The sequence below is a fragment of the Poeciliopsis prolifica genome, unplaced genomic scaffold (genome assembly GCF_027474105.1).
Source record: "Poeciliopsis prolifica strain line A6 unplaced genomic scaffold, Auburn_PproV2 SCAFFOLD002, whole genome shotgun sequence".
In the NCBI taxonomy this organism is placed as follows: domain Eukaryota; kingdom Metazoa; phylum Chordata; class Actinopteri; order Cyprinodontiformes; family Poeciliidae; genus Poeciliopsis; species Poeciliopsis prolifica.
Genome location: NW_026562377.1, coordinates 10,793,071 through 10,815,086, shown reverse-complemented (window position 1 = coordinate 10,815,086; position 22,016 = coordinate 10,793,071). Strand labels below are relative to the sequence as shown.

Below are 22,016 nucleotides of genomic sequence, written 5' to 3'. Positions count from 1 at the left end.
ACAATGCCTCTTCTTTCTCCTCAGGACTCCCTCAACAACATTACCAACACCATGAAAACACACACATGCACACACACACATTGATTTCACTACCGCTCTCCCCACCCAAAATCCCTTTCACTCCGCCCTGTTCCCCTCCTAAAGTACAAGTTGCGACTGGTTGCTATGACTACATCGAGAGTTCATAAATCCAACCACAGAGGGACTCTTCATTCCTTAAAAATTATCGGCAGGAATTTTTTATTATGAGAGGGAGGCCAGAAAGTGGAGGATGGCTGCGGCAAACAGGGTGAAGGATTTGGATAAAGAAGGTTGAGGGGATAGTGTACATGGAGAAAGCCCATCCTTTCCCTCCACCACGTGTCCTGCTGAAGCAGATGGTGCCGTGTGGCTCCGCCATGCCACTGTGGTCGCCTTGTGAGTGCTGCTGCCATAAGGAGGCGGGTTAGTGGGAGATTTGGGGTGACAGTGTTTGGCAGGGGCTACAAAGTGAAGATGTAGGGAGGGGAGAAAGCGCTTGGTGCCTTGGGCTGACACCAAGGTAAGCTGCTGTTATGTTTCTGTCTCTCTGATTTAGTGCCCAAGTGGTGAAAGAAAAGAGAAAGCCAAGGGTAGCTTTAGGTTTAGGGTTTAAGCATGTCAGGGCACATCATGGTACATTTTAGTTTGTTATGTAAATGCCTTCACTGGACCTGCCATTCACAGAGCAAAGTCATTTTGTTACATTTTAAAGAAAGTAAAACAAACAGGGCATAGAAAATAATACAGTTTGAATGACAGTACACATAAAGTCCAAAACAAACAAACATGTCAAAAAGTAATCTGTTAATTGAAAAGAACTAAAAAAATGTTATACATTTTATAACCTTTATGCTACAACATTCTGCACATTTTTGCCATTCTTGATTACAATATGTAAAAAAATAGTAAAATGATTTCCCACACATTGAAAAAAATGCAGTAGTTATATCACTATATTTTGAGATTATAATTTTTTTTCCATGTGGAAATGTGAACTTGTGCCAGCGTCCAGCCATGTTTGTTAGTTCTTGTTCTTTTTATTTATGTTTTGAAATAAGTGTTTTAAATTATTATTATTAAATTATATCTCCAAGTGTATAAAAGTAGAACCTTAGGTAAGAAAAAATTCTCTTGTATCCACTTTTTGTTTCAATTAATGAAGATCAATACACTCAGCATATCTCACTTGACTTTATCATTTTGAATAGAGTTTAATAGAAATGGGTCTTATGTCATATTTGTGTATATTTCTAATTAAAATGTAATATATTTTTTCACCAGAGCATGAATATACTTAAATGAAATGCGGTTTTCATGATTGAAACACTTAAATTAGGGTACTGCAAAAACAATTTTAAGGATTTTTAAACATCTTTAAAAAAGAGCTGGAAATTTTTACATTTTCTTCTACTTCTGTTGCTGTAGTGAAAGCATAATTTCTACTGAAAATCATTACAATCAAGGGCAGTTGTTTTAAAAGCCTACTCTATAAATGCTGTGCAAAAAAAGACAGCTACACATTCCAACAAATAATCTACTGGAGATCCACAGGCAAAATAACAAGAATGATTATACTTCTAAAAGTAGATTTTTAAGATTACTTCAAAAACTAAACCCAATCAATCTGGAACAGGTTTTTACAGACAAAGAACCCCAAAGGGATCAATGATTTTAATACTGGATGTCAGTGTGGTTACATATAACAAAAATAATTTCCGTTAATAATTTCAGTTTTGTATTTACAGTACAAAACTGTAAATACAATGCAACAGAAGGTTATATTTTTAAATTAGTGAGACAACCAAAATGACTACTTGGTTGTCTCACCGCAGGCACCGCACAAAAGACAGAAGAATGAAAAAAGCTTTTTAGAACACAATTGTTACGCTGTGTCAGGTTGGTGCAAGTTTTGAAGTATGTCTTGAATCCTAATGCAACACTACGACCCCAAACACTCAGCTGGAAATAGCTCAAAGCATGGTTGAAAATAAATGAAATAGTCTGTCATGAACTTCAAAGTAGTGATCCTAACATCCAGGAATGGTGGGTATTTTACTTTCAGGTTGACTATGAATATTGTGTAAAAGCATGATCACAGTGAGATGGAGTGGAAGAGTTTGAGGAGGGGCACATCGAGGTGAGATGATGTCCTGGATTGGACGGGGGATGAGAGGTGGTTGAAGAAGGTCATCTGCCTGAATACTCCTGCACACATCCCGACATGCTCTGTCTGCGTCTGTCACATGCAAATAGTTATGTGCACATTAGCCTTCTGCTTGGATGAAGTCCATCTGCAGTCTATGCCTTGACCACAAATGATATAAAAGTGTAATCACTAGAAAAACATGAAACACATAACTGCTTCCTTTAATCCATTGCACTCCACATGCACACGCACGCATACAGACGTCCCACAATGCTCATTACACTGTATGCACCGATGCACTCTAACACACAGTAATACACAGACACATCAACCTTCTCAGTCCATAGTATGGAAGAATGAAGCCAGTGTGTGTGAGGCTGCTATACCAGACAAGGGCAGGGCACAGCATTTTTCAGTGGCATGTGTGTGTGTATGTAACAGTGTGTGAAAGAGTGTGTGTCGGGGGCGCAGCAGGCTTTGGAAATGTGGGTTGGTTTTGGGAGGGGCCTTAACCAATACATTTGAAATGCATTTAAGTAAATAGATAGAGACACAAATAGAATCAGAGACGTTCTGGGAGTCGCAACGTGACAAACTGGGAGATTTGTGGGTGCATTTGAAGTACAAAGCCTTTGAAGGATGTGAAAGTTGATCTTTACAGGCTAGTTCGGGAACAAATCATTAAAATCATGGACGTTTCTGAGCTAAATTTAGAAGCTTCTCTAAAAACAGAACACAAAGGACCTGAACAAAAAAAAAAAAAAAAAAAAAAAAAAAGAAATCTAACATACAAAATCAGGAATCTGTCACTGTCTGCACTCCCCTCTATTAGCTGCATTTTTACTAAACTAGTGAAAATTCATGTAACTAGCAGTCATACTAGTTACATGGAAAAAATGCACAGAATACATTAACACATGGAAAGTATGAGCGATTATATATTCTATGACGTGGCAAACAGTACCTGAGTGTATAATGAACTCTGGTGCTTTCAGTCACATTTAAAAGTAGCTCTTTAATCAGTCAAAGATCTATTGCAACACTTTAAGTGACTTAATGTGTGGTATATGTTAATATTTTGCTCAAGTACACTTCAGCATAATACTCTGAAGTGTATTATGTTACCTTCTGTTTTTTTTTTTTACAACAGAAGGTAACTAGTTATGAACAATCAGAGGAACAGCGCTACTGTTGGTGGATGAAACATCTGAGGTTATACCTTACAGTAAAAAAAGAAATGTAATCATTTCTGCAAAACCCCCGCCCCCATATACCTACAAATAGTCTTACTGAACTTGCTTAGAGAAGGGTTATAATACCGTGGAAAACTTCAAAGTCCAAAACACCCATATAGTTGGTTCCAGTTCAAGAAATAAAACCACCAAAACTACAGGTGTTCTCCACTCAGCAGCAAAGTTGTGCAACACGTGTCAGACATTTCTGAGCATTTCTTTCACCTAAGCTGACATTGTAACATTTATGCCTACTTTTCTTAACTACTGTGATATTTTGAATGCAATCAAGTGCATGAAATTAGTTTTCATGTCTTGTGAGAATAGGAAAGGGATACCAGTTGAAGTAAGATAAAATATCTATGCACCACAATGAGAATCAAAAAAACTTTATGTATTGGTTATCATTTTCATAACATTTTGACACAAAGTTTTTGAAATTATTGATCCCAAAATATAACATTTGTTGTCATTAAAAGAAAAAATTACATCATGCTGAGTTTTATACTGGGTTATAAAAAATGTTTTGTATCATTATAATTTTACATAAGTGCTGTGGATGGATTCAATGTACAGCCCACATGAGTGTTTTGTGAATTATGTTTTTTTTTTGCAAGGCACAATGTCAGATGAATTGAAGCAGTGGCTTCCAGTCAACAACTCCTCTGTCATTAGGCCGCATTGTTTCACTCATTGCCCTTTTATTCCTTTCACTCATCATTTTCTTTTCAGAGCAGCAGATGTGAATGAGTCTGCGTATGTGCAAGCAATTTTTGCGGTTCCATATGTGAATGTGTGTGCATAAGTGTGTGTTTCCGAAAGAGTGTGAGGGAAGTTAGCCAATGAGTCTTTTCTTTTGAAACCCAGAGGGCCTGTGACTGACTCCAGTCTCCAACATGGTTGCCGTAAATCAGAGGGAGAAAGAGCTAAGTTAATTGCACAGGCGTTTATGAAGGAGAGAGCCTTGATTTACTCCAAAAGCTTTACATCTCCCCTGCGGATGTGGAGTGATGAAAGGAGTGGAGTCAGAGAGAAGGGGAAGGGGGAGTATGGGAGAGGGGACAGGGATAAAACATTTGGGGTGTGAACAAAGTTCACTCACAGCACATTAGATTTGATGATTGGTAAACCAGATTATGAGAAGATATGCATCTCTTGCCTTGGGAAATACTACTGAAAAGTTAGGATGAAGGAACTTTCTTTTTATAGAGGCAAAACTTAACATTTCAGAAACTTTCCTTTCTCAAGCTTTCAAGGAACCCCTAAAAACAAAACTGAAAAAAGTTGAACAATTTTACTTAGCTGTAAGAAAATGTGGTGGAATATACTAGTTTAGTTCTGCACTCTATTGTTTATCCATATACCTATTTCCCTTTCTTGTATTTATTTTATGGATCACATACACTGAGTTTCATATTGAATGAATTTTCAACTGAATCTTTAACAATTGTGGTATTTTTAGTTTAGGCGATCAGGACTCCTTGAAGGAGAAGAAGGTAAATTTGTTTGGGGCCCACTAAATAAATATGAAAATGTAGTGCGTGGCATTTAACGGATCTTCTTTATGCGTGCTTTTTGTCTCATGAAAATCACAAATTTTTATGTATAACTGTTTGCATTGTATAAAAATTCACCCTTTAATACTCCAGAATGTAACTAATTTGTAAATAAACACTACCTTGTGGGGACAATTTAATTTCAATATAAATTAAATTAAGTTTCAATGGTTTCAATTACTTAAAAGCGTTGAACTGAGAGGTAGTTCTTGCAAAAATTTCAGCAGATGCTCAGTTCTGCTGCAACTAGTCTGGTGGAGCTGTGCAAGGAAGGAATGGGAGCTCTGTGAGCCGGAAGCTCTGCTGAAACTGCAGCTACAAGGAGGAGCTTTGAGGATATATGCACCACTTTGTGGGAGCAAGCATTTAGGCACCTTCCGAATGGCTGCCACAAGAGATTCAAGCTTTCCTCAATAATAGAATCAAAGCAACACTCTTGGCAAATAAGAATGTGGTTTTTGATAATAAATCATTTTGCATTTAGTGTTTTTAAAAGCCTTATACCTGCCTAATTCTATGTATTTGTTCTGTTATGAAAGCAGGCACTCTTTTACTTTTGTGTAATAATTTAATCAAAATTTGAATCTTTATTTAGGTCAAAAACAAGAGAACAAAACACTGCAAACAAATCTACCTACAACAATCACAATAATGAGACACTGTACACATGTCCCAGTACATGTGTACAGTGTCAAACAACAAATTCTCATTATATAATATCTTTAAATTGAAATGTAAAAGAGTGGGATGCTGCATTGACATATATGAATGTATGAATGCTCTCAGTCGATGGGAGCTTGCATTCTCTTCTGATTCAACATAAAGCATTTCCTCGTGAAGATGGAAAACACCACTTGCTTCAGGGTGTATCATTTTGATTCCTTGTGCAATGTGGTCTTTGAATATTATGTCATTTACAACTAAAATGTATATTGAACCAAAAATGCATACTTGCTTTTTGTTTTTTGTTTTTTCTTTTTTTACTGAAATACCAATAATCAAGAAACTACAATAGGTATGCCATTGCCTCAGTCACCACCTTCAAATAAATCATAAAAAGGGGGTAGACATATCACCAGAAGTTATTTTTAGTGTCTAAAGGTTGGGTGTGAATGCGTGTCTACATAGCTGAGTCTTCCATCTGCCCTTTCATACAACCATAAAGCCTTTGTGTGTATATTCAGTTGCACACATTACACACCCATCGTTGCTAATTAGTAGTGATAAACTTTGGATAAGGACACTTTGCGATCCTGCCCTCAACAAAAAAGCCGCAGTGAAGAGGTTTGATGGGTTCCCATGCTCACGGAACATCTGTCTTTTCCACAATAAGACAGATTTTATGCACCACTCAACTCCACTTCTCCCCTTTCCTCCAAATTTAGCAACGCAAGCTAGTGTCTAGCTCTCTTGCTTCTTTCCTGTGTGATGATGCTATCAGGGTTTCAGATGCTTTTTCAGCAGCTGCATGCAGCATGCAGTTCTTGCGCGCGCGCACACACAGCTAAAAAGGAGGTGGAAGCGGTAAAAAACCGTTGAGGCCGTGGTTTTGAGGGTAGGTCTATGTGGTTGATGATGGGAAACATTCGTTACAGTAGTATAGAAGACCTGAAGCCGCGACACAGGCTTCAGGTCTTCTATTTTGTATCTCAAAATGCATTACAGTTACAATGATAGATGAAGGAGGATGAGTAAAAATGTAAAAGGCAAAGCTGCAAGTTCACCACATATTTCATTTTGTGGTTTTGGATCAGAAACAAAGCACCATATTCTTTTCCTTCAAATTTAATCATCTAAGTAATTCAAATGATTGAAAAAACAATGATGTGATGAATAGAAGTTTTCTAAAAATCATCATTTGACTTTGTTCAGGTTGACAAACAACCACTATAAGCAAAGCAAAGTGCTGAAAAATGTAATTGGAAAGTGCACAAAGGATAAAGAACTAAATTGGTAAATATAAATTTTAATTTAAAGGAACATTGTTACTGAATAGAGCTTTAACAGTTTTTTTCCCTCTGATGATCAGCAACCTCCGGCTTGCTGATCATCAGAGGGAATCGGGCAGGTGGGTGCTGACAAAAACAGAAAACAAGGAAGTAATGGCTGAAGCATTATCTTGAGGAGACCAATAGTTACTGTCAAGACAGTGTATTTCAGTTGTTGGCAGGTCAGTAGAGAATATATCTGTGAGATGATAAAGGAAAGGTGTCAAAGAAAAGATCAAGAATCAACTTGGGGTTGACACAACATTTCTATGACACAGTGGGACAATAACAATTCTTTCAAAATACTAGAAGAACTGGAAAATTATAAAGGTTAATACAACAACAAAAGATGTACAGTCTAGTAACAGGTGTTGAGAGAGCAGCAATGGAGTTTGGCTGCATTCTGGACAAGAATCAGCAGGAAAGCATGATGAAGAAATAAGACAGACAGAAACAGCAAAAAACTAAATAATCACCCCAATGTTTCTATTATTTATTTTGCCAATAAATAATAGCCAATTCAATCAACCCTCTTACTTCTTTCAAATAGCTATGGACCAAACAAAGAGATGTACACAATTTAATGTCTGCCAATTTGAATTCAGATATTTGACCTAGTTTGCTGCAACGTTTTTCTTCCGTTTCTTTTTCCTCCCACGTACAATAACTATTTTCATAGCCTAATCATCCCTGTAGAACAGCACTGTAATTTATCACTTAGACAATATCTTAATCCAGCATTTCACTCACAGAGTGTTTTTCATCTTACAAAAACACAATTTGTAGCTAAATTAACAACCTTTGAGATCATTACACATTAACAGCCTTTAATGGGTAGTTAATGGCACATTTCACCCTGCTGCATTTCTGTAAAGCTTTTTGTTTTTCTTCTCCTGCTCATGGTCTGACCATTCATTTTGGTGCTACCCTCTGACTGGGAGTCTCATCGTCACTTCTGTCATGTACAAACAGTCACAAAAATCTAGGCAGAACATCACTCTCTGCCGTAATGGGAGGCACATTTCATCATTACACATGATGAAACTTATATTGCATATTCTTTGTGGTCAAGCACTCTTGGAGATTTGAATTAGCCATGATTAGTTTTGGGCAAATACTTGGATAAGAACCACAGGAAGTGATCATACAAACTTTAGCACAGAAAAAGGCAAATAGGTCAAAATTAGACATATCATTTTCTGAAACATTATGACTTATGTATAAACAAGATGCAAAGGCAATTCCCTCCAATATCAAACTCAAATTTGGATGACTGAGATATAATGAATAGGTTCACAAATAAAAATATATATTTTTCATTTCATTTCCTAAGGTTTATGTCCTTCTGCACCACACATTTTGAAGACCAGAATTTGTGATTCTAAAGAAGAAACACTGTTGCATATACTATTATGTTGATGTGGAAACATGTGAACTAGTTTGAATGTAATATGCTGCTTAATTAAAGGAAAGTACATGTTTTTACAAAGTTTGGTTTGAACAAAACGGTCACCATTTTCTCCAAACAATGCTTCTTGGCAAGAATAAAACTAGAAAATGTTTTATGCTGAGTTCTGACCTCAATAGAGAAATCTGCAATCATTCCACCGGTACTAAGAGCTAAGTGTTTTCAGGTGCTACAATCCCTTTAGTTTAACTCCAGAGGGGATTTAAAGACATGAATATGGATATTATGATGAACTCGATGATGACGGTAGTTTGGTCTCTCTTCAGATAAGCGCTAATCGCATTTGGAGACTGCAACTACAAAGGTAGGTATAAATTTGGCTAGCAGCATTATCTGCAGAGGGGATGTGGTATGAGTGAAGGTGCTTTTTGCGTATATGTGTGTAAGTGTGCATGTCGAGGTGAATGAATTATTTACCCTAAAAGAGAGCATATCTTCATGGCAGTGGGTGGAGTGGAGGATGTTATCGGGGAACAGATAATCCCAAACTAGGGATTGATCTTTTGACTTCTTCCTCATCATTTCTTTCCTCCTACCCCCTCCTCCTTCTTTTCATCCTGCTCCTTGCGCTCATCTTCCAATCATCTGTCTTTTTCTTCTTCTTCAGTCTTTTTTTCAACTGCTACTGCTCTGTGCAAATGGAGTAGCTGACTGAGGGGTTATAATTAGCCCAGATAGTCTTATTCATATTCAAATTATATATCTAATCTCACCAAGGATTTCTAACAAGGAATAAGGATTGGATTGCTCATTTCCATCAGAAGATTTCATAGGTCACTTTCCCAAGAACAGAGTAAACCAAATCTCTTTCAGTATGTTAAATTCAGCACTGTCTTCTGTCTTCTGACCATTTGCATAAACACCACCCCATACAAGGCAACTAAAGCATCGGTACCCAAACTTTTCAATTTCATACGAGCAAAATAACAGACAGACTTGTAATCTGGACTATCATTATATTTTAAAATAATATTTATTTGACTTTTTGAAATCATCTAAAGACCAAAGCAAGGAATGCACTGTTAGTCTTAGTAAACATAGCATTCGCTGCGACAGGCTGGCGACCTGTCCATATATATGTGTCTGTGTGTGTGTGTGTGTGTGGGGTGTGTGTGTGTGTGTGTGTGCGTGTGTGTGTATTCAGGCCCCCTCAGTGAAGATTTACAGATTTAGCTTTGCACATCTACAGATTGACATATTTGCAAATCTTTCTTCGAGCAATTTAGCAAAAAAGCTCAAGCTCAGTCAGATTGGACGGGAAGCATATGCTAAAAGCAGTTCTACAGTGTCACCAAAACTCCTCAATTGGATCTAAATCTGTAAGGTCAAGGGGTGATTCTAACACATGGAGACATGAATCTAAAACATCCCACTGGAAGCTTGGTTGTTATGTAGTACATTGTTTTACTGGAAGGTGAATTTCTGTCTCTGTCTCTTTAGATGGTTATAACAGTTTGTCTTCCAGTATTTTTCTTCATTCACCTCCATCCACCTCTCCATCAAGCTAGATGCCCTGACCCTGCTGAAGAAGAATTTCTCCTAATCCTGCCATCAGGCTGCCAGGAATGATGTGCTCACAGAAATTAGAAATATCAATACTTTTGAAGGGAAATGTCTCAAGCTGAAGAAGAAAAGATTTACCATTATTTCTCTTAAATTAAAGGAATGTCCATCAGAAATAACATTTAAAGGATAACTAAGACTAGCCCATTATCAAAACATCTCAAACACAAATAAATAAATATTTCTACCAGTATGTTTATGTGTACTTTAAACAATTAATCAGTTATACTAATAAACGTTTTTTTTATTAATTCAGATAAGGCCTGACTCTTCTCTAAGGCAGGAGCTATGTCACAAGAAAGCAGTGAAGCTTGCTTGACATGTATATATAAAAAGAGAAAAAGAAAAAAAAAAACTTTTACACTCACCTCAGGGCGCGTGGTGCATCCGTGCCCTACATGCTCATCCAAGCAGAAGCTGATGTAGCCTCTCCCTCTCTGGCTCATAGTTTGTCATTTATCTCACCTAAATGATGTGCTGTAAAAAAATCTATATTTTGAGACTGAGAAGAACAGATTATGCATGTAAGTATTTGTCTTTTTACATGTGAAATTGACATTCACTGCCTTACATTTAAGGTCTGAGCCATTTGCAAGCAAGAAAACAGCTTTAACTGTGTTTTGCAGTCTAAATGTATTTATACTTATTGACATTTCCCATAATCCAACACATTGCATTTTGCATTTTATGTATTTTTGTACAATTTCTTCAATGAGTTTTGTAATCTGTATGTATTCAGTGAACACAAGATTTTAGCTCTTTGTTGAAGAGCTAACTCTGCCAGTTGCTGTAGCTATTTTGAGATGTAAAACTTTCTTTTGAAATAGTTTTGACATTTTCAAATTAGGGCTGCACAGTGGCGCAGTGGGTAGCACTGTTGCCTTGCAGCAAGAAGGTCCTGGGTTCGATTCCCGGCCCGGGGTCTTTCTGCATGGAGTTTGCATGTTTTTCCTGTGCGTGCGTGGGTTCTCTCTGGGTTCTCCGGCTTCCTCCCACAGTCCAAGAACATGACTGTCAGGTTATTTGGCCTTCCCAAATTCTCCCTAGGTGTGAGTGTGTGTGTGCATGGTTGTTTGTCTCTCTGTGACAGACTGGCGACCGAGCTTTTTAGAGGGGTGTTAGTTACCCTTCAAATAGTTGCTAATCAGATCATTGTTTTCACAAAAAAAAGAAATACCAACCAACAGACTAACAACAAGACTTGATTGTTAGACTTGAGTGACAAATTAACTAGTAAACATTGTGGTGTAGGTAAAGCACCTAATTTTCTTAACTAAAATTAGCAGGTTTAATTTTGCCTGCACTTGGTTGTGTACATTATTTTAAGTGTATTTGACAAGTTTACCAAAATATAAAAAATGTCGTTCAAACTGCTTTTGCCTTGTTTTACTTTTTACTTATACTTTTCATGACATTACTTGAGTACATCCATTTTTACAGTAATTTCTATACTTAAGTACAAGACGTTTCAGGTACTTTAATACTTTAACTCAAGTAACATTTCAGTCAGTGACTTGGACTTTTACCAAGTCATATTTTGGAGAGGTACCTATACTTTTACTTGACTCTGAGATTTCAGTACTTTATACAACACTGATAGTAATTGACCTATACAAACCAAACATTTTTGGTTCAGGTCTATGGGTCCAAAGAAAAGGAAAAGAGAATAAATGATTAACACCAGCTCTCCCATCCCCTTGCAATCAGACAGTAGTATGATCCACTTTAGTGGTTTTGGTATTTATAGAAATCTGATACAACTAGTATTTTCCTGGAAATTATTCTGCATCTGAAGCTGTGACGTAGCTGGTAACATTTAGCCACTTATCTGATGTATGGTAGCAGGAACAGCTGTCACACAGACCATTACAATAACAATATATCTAACAAGACAGATGAAAACTAGAGATGCTCTAGTTGATGGACCAGAAGCTGAAATTGGCCAGTTTTTTTCTTACATTAAATTTAAAAATCCTAAATGATAACCTATTTTTAAATCCATCCAAACACGCTAAGGAGTATAACTTAATTTTCAATTTATATTACCACGTTCATCTTAGAATTTCCAATAGCCTAGTTTAGAAGTATCACAAATGACCTAGTATTTCTTGGCTTTATCAGATATAAAGAATCTGTGTTGAGGTGAAGGCATCACATTTCCTTGACTGGAATCAAATGGACAATGTGATCATGGGCTTGAATACATTGATCAAACTATAGACTCCCAGGCATAGTTTTGCATTTATTTGTTTGAATTAAAGTCCTTTTGTTTCAAAAGCAACAATGAAATGCCCTAACTGACAGAAGCCACTCTCTACCATCTCTGATGCCAGTTTAAATCTGCCTATTGATTGACAGCAATGACATTTCATGGTTGGAAGACATTTGTTTTCAAATGCTCTATCTCAAGCTTGACCTGTCATTGTGTCCTTACCCTATAAAGTGTTTGAGCATGGCTCTTGATCTTTCATGTGGATTCTTGATGTTAGACATTGGTTACTTATTCCAATTTTCTCAGTGTCCATTTCTGGAAATAGATGGGTGTGACAGCTGTGCACATTGTTTACAGTGTCCTCAGGGCAGGACTCTGCACATTCCTTTGGCCAATATGTTCATATCAGTGTACTGATTAGAATTGAAAAGCATTGCAAATATGTCTATATAGAGAGTATAGACACTGAAACTATGAAGCTTATAGCTGAAGAAAGGCAAATTAAAAACTAAGTATACCTTTCATTGGAGAATGTAGATGGGTTTTTACACCTGCCATAACTTACTGTGCATCTGAACTAAGTGGGCTCCAGATAGTTGATTTGAAACACATTATTTTTCTAAATAATACAAATAGGATTTCCACACCATATAAAAACATTTGTGTGACAATAATTCATGTTAGGTAACATAAATGATATGATTCATAATTACAACGACCTACCTGAAACAGATACAGAATGTTCTTGATTCCATTAGTCGTTTTCTTTCACAATTGTTTGTGTTGTTTTTTAGTGCATGCGATATGAATAATTGGTGCTGACATTTTCATGTGACCTCATTACTTTATGGGTGATCAATTCAGACACTTCATTCATTCGGAAATGCAACTACAAGACCCGGACAGAAGTCAAGGGTAGAATCCTTAATCAGAGTGGGATACTATCTATCTGAGTATAAAATTATCTTGTGATGGAGCATGATTCTCTAAGAAGTTGATCATGATTAATTGGAACCACAGTGTGTATCAATTTTGAATTGTTTCATTCCAACCATTATGAACTACTGGTGGTTTAAAACAAACTGTTTTCAAATGGTGATTTTATATATTCAGAGAATCCAACTCAACCTGGTCTAATATGAAGAAGTAATCGCCTCCTGGTAACATGATAGTCTGGGGCTACATTGCTGTTTTTGAATTTCGAAGTCTTGCTATTATTGATGAAACCATCAGAAAATCTTAAGGTAATCGTCTGGCCATCAGTTTTTGACCTTAGCATCAAGAGAATCTGTTTTTGCAGCAGGACAACGGCCCAAAATTCGGGAGGACAGAAAATGGTTTATGTGCCCAAGTTCAAATCTGGACTTAAAACTGGCTAGGATGCTGTTTCATAGCCCTTCACGCATGCTAACTAAAATAATTACGTAAAGGAGAGTGGACCAAAATTGGTTGACATAAGTGAAAAGCTTCAATGACAGTTGTCAAGGTCAAGGGTTGTCAGTTTTAGAGAACAATTGATTTGTTTGATTGTATTTTACATAGGGCCACATTGTTTTGGTCTTTAGAAATACATTTTGTTAATTTAAAAAATATATTACTAAATGTATTTAGTAATATATTTATTATTTTTTTTGGCCAAGTTTTCTTTGTGTGATTTAACACATGTTTATATGAAACATTTAGGCATTTAAAGACGCAAAACTAACTGAAATCATGTGGCATTGTAGCTAGATTGTTTTTGTGCAATTTCTCAAATGCTGGGTTTTATTCAGTTCGCCATCTGTAATTCATATTTGAGGCTTCCTGATTAAAAAAGTTTGGATCCACTTGGCTTGTCAGATCTCCTGAACATGAGTCACAGGGTAATTGGACACTGCCAATTATTTTGATGCATCGTATGTTATGAGGAAGAGGCTGATTGCTCTCCTGTCCCTCCTGTGAAAAAGCATAAATCAATACCCACACTTCTCTGGTCATTAATGTGTTCTTGAATGGCAACAAAAGTCTAAAACCTACAGAGAAAATTACTTCTATGAATCACCGGAAGAACATTTTAGAGTTCAGTTATATTTTTTTATTAGAAAGGAATATTTTTTGAAAAAAAAAAACAAAACTGCAGTTGTTGTCAATATCAAATGCAACAGAAACAAACAAACAAGCAAAAAAAGTATTTTATATGATATTTTACAATGGGTGACACCATGGATGATGGTGTCAAACCATCAGTCAGTATTAGAGGTTAAATCTCAAACACCAAAACTAAAGAAGCAGCTTTATCACTATAGCCAAAACATTTGAATTCAAATGTTCATAAATGTTTTGTGTCTTCAGTGACAAAATGTGTCTTTTGTTGAAATTTGTAAGTTAAGAATATTAATTCAAATTTAATTATGGCTCTTTTTAAATTTCAGTTCACAAAAATATTGAAAGACATTCCTTGTAGCATACATGTTTAATTATGTGTGCTTGAACACAAACATATACAATGTGTAAAAATTATTATTATTGTTTTTTCTTTCTTTTTTTTTTTTTTTACAAAAGTGTATTTCAGTGAATTTTAGTTGAGTTTGATGTTTTAGCTCTTTTTTCTTTCCTTTATCACACATCTGAGCCATGTCTGGGTCCTGCAGTAGAATTAATGGAGTGTGTCTTTTTCAGGCTTTGGGAGGCGACTCCCTGCTGGTAATGCAGTGAGAGAGGAGCAGGGGAGCAACCAGACGAGCAAAGACAGCCGCCACCTCACACTGGGTGATGACTGAACTAACTCCATCTTGCACACTAATAATACGGCATCATTGGCTCTTGGTGCTGAGCTTGCAGACCAGTGGCATCACTAACTCTATTTTGCGCAGAGAATCATACATTCCTTATCAAAAGTATAAAAGTGTCATATTTCTTCACTCTTTGCCGAGCTTTACTTAGTCTGCACTCCAAATCTTTTCCATAAAAACTTTTCAGGAGCAGCTTTACAGAAACAGACCTCTATTTGAGGTATTGGTTTATTGGTTTGATGTGTCAGCTATTCTTATGGACCACACAAAAGTGCATGTGATCTCTTCCTTCAAAATTGCGTTAATACAATTCTAAAATAAACTATAAAAAATTTACACCATACCACATACTGATTTGACAGCTGTTATCCACTTTGTCTTGTATTACACTGTTATAGACTCTGTATTAGGTATTTTAAGTTATTAAAATATCAGTGTGATGTCTTAAAAGCAAAAAAACAAAAACAAAAACAATACAAAAAACAACAAAAAAACATGTAGGAAACTAATAACCATGTTTTCTATGTTTCATGTCCAACTTCAGTCAGGAGAGCAAGAACACTGCAGACAACAGAAAAGATGAAACCTGTTACAGCGAAGTTGCTATGCTTTATCCTTTTGACATTTTAATTTCTGGTTTGTCACTAAATTTTCTAAATTTGGAAAGTCTCCATTCTTTAGGAAATATAAATGTAGACAGATGTTTGCAGTTAGCAATGCTAACCACGCTAATTGCCGTCTCAAGAAGTTGTGGCACAGCTTAAATTGTTAATTTCCTGGGAAACTTTGTTTAGAAATGAGACATGCACACATTCGAAACATTGCCTCTGCTCCCAAAATTAATTCGTGCCTAGAAAAAAATCTTTGCTGCTCTTTTATATTCCAGTGTTAAAGAAAAATTAAAGAAAAATCATCCTCGGTAAAAATAACTTTTGGCAGGCCAAAGCTTTTCAGAAAACAAATCTTCCACAAAACTATAAGTGGTGCACATTAACTTTTTGTAGCATGATACAAATATTATAGGGTACCCTTTAATTTGTGATGCATAACTTGTTTGCTTGGTTAAAAGTATGTGAGATGACTATCATAATAATTTTGTTTCATTTTTCTTTACAACTGGATCAATGTTGATTCTTTGAACACTATGACTGAGGACAGTCAATAGCGAGAAACTAGCAGCAGGAGAGGCCGTGTTACAACTTTATTGAAACATCAAATGAAATTCTTAACATTCTGAGGTCGCCTTTGGCCACAGAAAATGTATGGAATATTTTTATAGGCCTGCTTTACATTCAAGCTGTGTGTGCTTGCGTGTGTGCATGTGCCCAGTTTTTCCATATGTTTAATTAAGGTCACAGCAGTTCCTCTTCAAAGACTTCCCATAGAGTTAGCAGTTTTAAGTATTAGAAGTGAGTAGATAAAAAAAGTTGCCAACACATAAAATCTCTATCAAAGCAGCCAGATAAGCTTGAACTTGATCCCTCAGAGGAGCTCATTGAATGTATTAGAAAGAAGTGCATTCCTTGAAAACTCTCAATCTCAATTCCTAACTAGTTTACTCAGCGTCCACCTAAAAGGGACAAAAAATTTAGAACAAGACCCATTTATCAGGAAGCCTAACAATTAATGAGGATTTTTCCTTTTTCAAGCTTGTGTCTGAGTGCAGCGGCTGAAAGTCAACAGCGTCCAAAGGAAAGGAATCAAGGAATCCTTTTGTATGTGAGCCCTTACTAAAATTGCACATGGGGGAAAAAAAAATGTTGCTTTAAGGTGAAAAGGCTCTTTCTTGCTTCATGCTGTTGTTGCCTATTTGTGAGCAGGCGTGCATGGCATTGACTCGGGCAGACAGTGCTAATTAAGGCTGGCTTCTCAAGCTAGAAGGGCAGAAATATTTAATACAAATGTGTTCATACTTAAAACTAACCCTTCACTATTTCCTCTTGCACACACAGGGAGCCACACAAAGCAACTTCGGTGACACACACGGTTTGAGGCCATACATGGGTGAGCACAGGATGAAAGCGTTAGGCAGCCTCTGTAATGAATTGAACAACTGGGACACTACTCATTAAAGATGCATTTGTGTACACACAGATTGGGCAGTTCATTAGTCCCGAACCTGCAAATTCCACTGCAAGTCACTGGAATCACAGAGATGTTATTCCAGAAAATCTGTTTAGTATTGAATCGTGATGTTTTAAATGGATCCCACTGTTGTCATGCTCTTTCATGGCTGTGCCATATAGGGATAAAACAAATCTACATTGTGTTATTAGGCTGTGAGAGTGAAGGCAGATCAAAATTAATTTGTGTCTAAAGTGAAAGAAAAATACAATCCAGTGTCTTCAATATTATCACAACAAAGAGGACAGGAATAATTTGTACATAACAGTACACTGTTGTTCGCTTTTTTCAGCACTACATTATGAATGTAAGCTCCAGTTATCTTCTAATGAAGAAAAGAAATTCTGGCAGGAAGTCTCAATAAATATGTTAGTAGCAAATCAAGCAAATCAGCCGTACTTAACAAATCCTTTATAACCCAATCTAGCCATTGCTACGTTCCAGCTGCTAAAATCCAATCTACCTCCGGGCGAAAATTGCACAGTAGCTTGGCTGCCTAAGGATTCAGTTGATTAACACTTCCTGAAGTTTAGGGCCATGGTTAACCAGCTCCTTTGTGCTCCCAATTACTTGTCACTTTTGTCATCAGTACGCCTCACTTCCCCTTCACTGGGAAAGGAACAGCAAAGACAACAGAAAGCTCCTTGGCCTTCTCAAAGCCACAATTACAATCATGTTAACCCACTATTGTTTCCTACTCTCTTCTATTGAGGTTCTCCAAGAGTAGTAAACTCAAGATCTCTTTGTAGTAAGCCTTTCAACATGTTTAGAGCCCATTTGCTCTTTTCTGCTAGGGTGTTGCTTTTGACTATGATGGTCTTGGCATCCTTCTGTGATGAACCAGCCTCATTCCACGTGATTTTGAATGTCATCTTTTTGCTTTGAGTGTGACTTTATGTTTAATTCAACTGGTCAAACTGGATGCTAACGTCACATAAGTGAAAAGGTTTACCCAAAACTCTCATTTTGTTTTATTTTTTGGCAATTCACAAAAAAGGTGATACGAGTCTGAAAGTTTTCTTAATATGTGCACTTTGGTAAACTGAAAATATTAAACTAAAAAACAATAGAACTAATAGCTCCTAACCTTGGAAGTGAAAAATCTTCCTCAAATAAATCCTTTGTTTACATGTAAATATTTGATAAATACCTTAGTGTGAATCAGTGCATATAGTCTGTATGAGTTATTTTAAACTGTGTGGATTTGAGATCTTTCCAAAACTCAGACTTTTTAGTCTTAACTTAATTAATCGCAATCTGACATTTGGCCAGGTACCAAAGAACTTGAAGCATGCTGATGAAATAAACCTGAGCTCCACTCAGATGTCTTATATATTTCATCCCAGTTTCAAAATGGCCTTTCCTTAGTAAAATACTGGAAATGAGTGTTAAATGCAAACTAAAGGACTCCTGGGAAAACATAAATACTGAAAGTTTTTCATTTGTGTTTTAAAGCAACTCAACAAAACAAAATAAGCTCTCTTAACCGTTTTTAACAAACAGAAATTTTGCAACTAATTGCAAAAATAATGTGCTTGTAGTGGCTTTAGATCCCTAGATTGAAACAATTGATAATGGCATGCTTATTTCATGTTTGGAGCAATGGGTGAGAATCAGAGGCTCAGGTCATCAGTGTATGAAATGCTCCTAGAGAAGTTTAAGGAACGGCAGCAGTATCTTATCCTGTGCTAACCTACTGAAGTCACAAGGCTATGTTATTGAACCTTTTTCTTTTTTCCGTATACCATTAGCCACTGAAAACAATTTTTCAGAGATATGGGATTTCCTTCAATTTGCATATTATTAAATCTTAAATGGAAGATTTGGATTTTAACATAATGTGACACTGACTGTACTGATTAGTTAGACTTTATTGTGCTGTGGTTGTGTTTTTAGGATTTTGATTGCGATCTCTGTCTTTTTTTAAGTGCTATTTAAATATACATGTTATGAAGGTGGAGAAATTAATGCATCTAAATTAATCCAACCATATATTGTTTAAATAATTTGTTGAAGTTTTGTGATGCCTAAGGAAGATGATTAGGGCCAATAAAAAATAAAAATAATGCTATCAATAGGATTCCCACTCACAATGTTTACAAAGGACCTTCAAGCGTGACCCATCATTATGTACAGACAGACCTCTTACAACTGAAAAGCCCCCTTAGGGCATCAAGATTAGCATCAAAATTGTGAGATTAAAGTCAGAATTCTGTGAAAAAAATAAGAGTTCTTTCATAACATGAACTTCAACCCAATGATGAATGTATGTAAACTTTTAAATATTGTTTTTAGACTGAAAATGAAATACATAACCCACTTTTCACTGAACTTGGATGGTATTAATAATTAATAGAACAAAAATATGATACATCACAGGATAGTATAACTTTACAACTTTTCCTTTTTAGTTAGATTTGGACTTATAACCCATGGTGGCTCAATTTTCAATTGACAAATATATCAAACAATCTGATAGGAAAAACAAAGTTAGTGCAATGCAGACCACATTATGATCAAAAGCTGAATAAAGAAATTATATTTGGAAAGCCACATTCAGTGCATAATAATATCTATCGATACCCACCCAAGACAAAAGTAGTCTGCAACACAAGACTGCAGTTGTGTGAAGATATATGTTGAATTCTATAGAAAGAAAGAGGAACTCTAGAAAAATAATTTCTGAAAGTTGTAATTTACAGACTTACCAAACTGCAGAGATTTAAAAGCATTGAAGTTTGACGTCTCTGCTTTGGTTATAACTGGCGTAGTTACTCTGATGCTCACAGGTGTCAGGAATCTTATTTCTACCTGTTTCAGAGGACAAGACTGAAAGGCTCAGAAATGTTCACTTAAACCATACTTACTGCATCTTTTGCAAAAAAAACAAACAAACAAAAAAAACAATTGAGAACCTAATTATAGTTTATTTATGTTTCAGACTTTCAAAGTTTTTAGTCTTTGTGGCTTTAAAACAAGGTATTTTTTCTGCAGTGTGTAAAAAGTTTTAACGTATGATACCAAGCATTTTTTATTTTATAAAAAAATATATGCGATGAATTGCAAGAAATCAGGAAGACTTTTTTGGTAGTGTTGCGTTTTAATTATATTATATGTATGTGGTTTTGATTGGGCGGCAAAAGAAATCCTCATGCTCCTTGCTCACACCTCTCTTTGTCTTGGGCTAATTCCATCTTGTCCCCAAGAATAGGGCTCCACTCACCATGTTTACAAAGGACCCTGAAGCGTGACCCATCATTATGTACAGACCCTCCTCTTACAATTGAAAAGGCCCCGTAGGGCATCAAGCATCAAGTGTAGAAAAAAAAAAAATTCACACAAACTGCATTTGCATTTGATTTGATTATCCTTCATGGTTGATTCATGGCCCCTAGGAGCTTCTGGTAGGGGACTTTTACACACCATCTCTCTGATATACTTATTTGTGTCTCATGAAAGAAAAAAGAAAACTAATTTCTTTAGTCTCTTAAATTAGATTTGCTTTTCATCAGTGAGTGCTTTTTGAAACTGCCTTTGCATTACACCTTGGAAAAAGAAGCATTCTATGTCAGACAAAGAAATCAGTAAACAACAAATTCTGAGTTAGCTCCCTCATGAATATAACATATTTTACCACCTAGAAAAATGAAATCCTTTAAGTGTAGTTTAGTCACAAAATCTCAGAAAGTAAGGATTTACACACTTAGTTTCAAGATTAAGAAATTAAAAAAAAAAAAAAAATTCATGTCTAAATTCACAACAAGCAGCTGAACTTCTGTGAGTGAGCCGAAACTACAAATTAATGGAAACATTAATTCTCATGTCCACATTAGATAAAGAAAAACAAAGCAAAAATCTACTGTAATGACTCAAATGCTTAACAGGTCACTTTTTTTCTACGCACAGACTCAGATTTTGATTAATCATAGTAGGTTTTATTTATCTTAGACCTACATGCTTTATGCCATACGTAGATGCCATCTGACAGGAATGAAACAGTTTTCTTACATTTCTTAACGTGTAATGTTTTTAGTCTGTCCCATGATATGTCCACGGATCATATCATGGTAATGCATATTATTGCAAAAAAGTGTGGAGGAGGAAAATATGAGCATAACTGACATAATTACTATTATTTTTAATAAAAACACATTAAACACAAGTTATAAAATTGCATTTTTGTCCCCACATTCCAGTCAGCAAAAAAACTTTTACAACATGTGGCATATGAGATTATTATTTTTTTATATTTTTAATGTTATACACTTGATTAAAATTTTATGCTAAAAATGAACCAAGTTCCAAGTAACTGTGGCACAGTGAGTAGAGTAGCCATCTTACATCTCGGCAAAGCGCTTAGCCCCAAGTTCCCTACCAATCTGCAGCTTGAGAGGTGCAGGAAAAGCACAATAGAATTTCAGTCCACTTACATGTGCTTAGTTGTAGCATTATTAACTTATTTCAGTTTTTTCATATTTAACTGAAGCCCCAATCAGATGGGCATTTTATTTTTCAGGAAACTATCCTTCATGCTTCTTTGTACAAAAATAAATTCATGTAATATTAAACTTTACTAATATAATTCCTAATATAATTTTCAAACCTGGTTTTATGGCATACAAAGTTCAATATTTGTTTTTCTTTTTAATTAAAATTTGTGAACACACATTGATGTGAAATCAATAAGTATAACATAATGCATCTTCCCGAATACTTGTTGCAGATACGCTTTATGTCAGACAGTAGAAATGTGGTTGTATGTTTCTCTACGCTGCTCTGCTTTCCTGCTCTCGCTGTGTGCATGAGAGTCTGCATTTATGTGTGTGTGTGCATGCATGTGTGTGTTTCTGTGCATGAGCACATGTCTGCAGGGCAGCTGTGTCCTCAATATGTGGGGACCTGACCCAGCTGTCACTAAGCATACAGTGCAAGGTC

At 36.0% G+C, this 22,016-nt stretch overlaps 1 long non-coding RNA gene across 3 annotated transcripts in view; it reads left to right on the top strand.

The window, feature by feature from the left end:
- Positions 1 to 317: 317 nt before the first annotated feature.
- The window catches only part of LOC129371504 (uncharacterized), a 37,277-nt gene continuing 15,578 nt past the window's right edge, over positions 318 to 22,016 (top strand). The window contains exons 1-4 of one of the 3 annotated variants that reach the window (XR_008607156.1): positions 318 to 541; positions 14,845 to 14,934; positions 16,607 to 16,672; positions 16,910 to 16,961. This is a non-coding gene — a long non-coding RNA (uncharacterized LOC129371504). Of the gene's footprint in view, positions 542 to 10,361; positions 10,499 to 14,844; positions 14,935 to 16,606; positions 16,673 to 16,909; positions 16,962 to 22,016 lie in introns of those variants that run through there. The other 2 variants (XR_008607157.1, XR_008607158.1) reach the window with 2 other exon arrangements.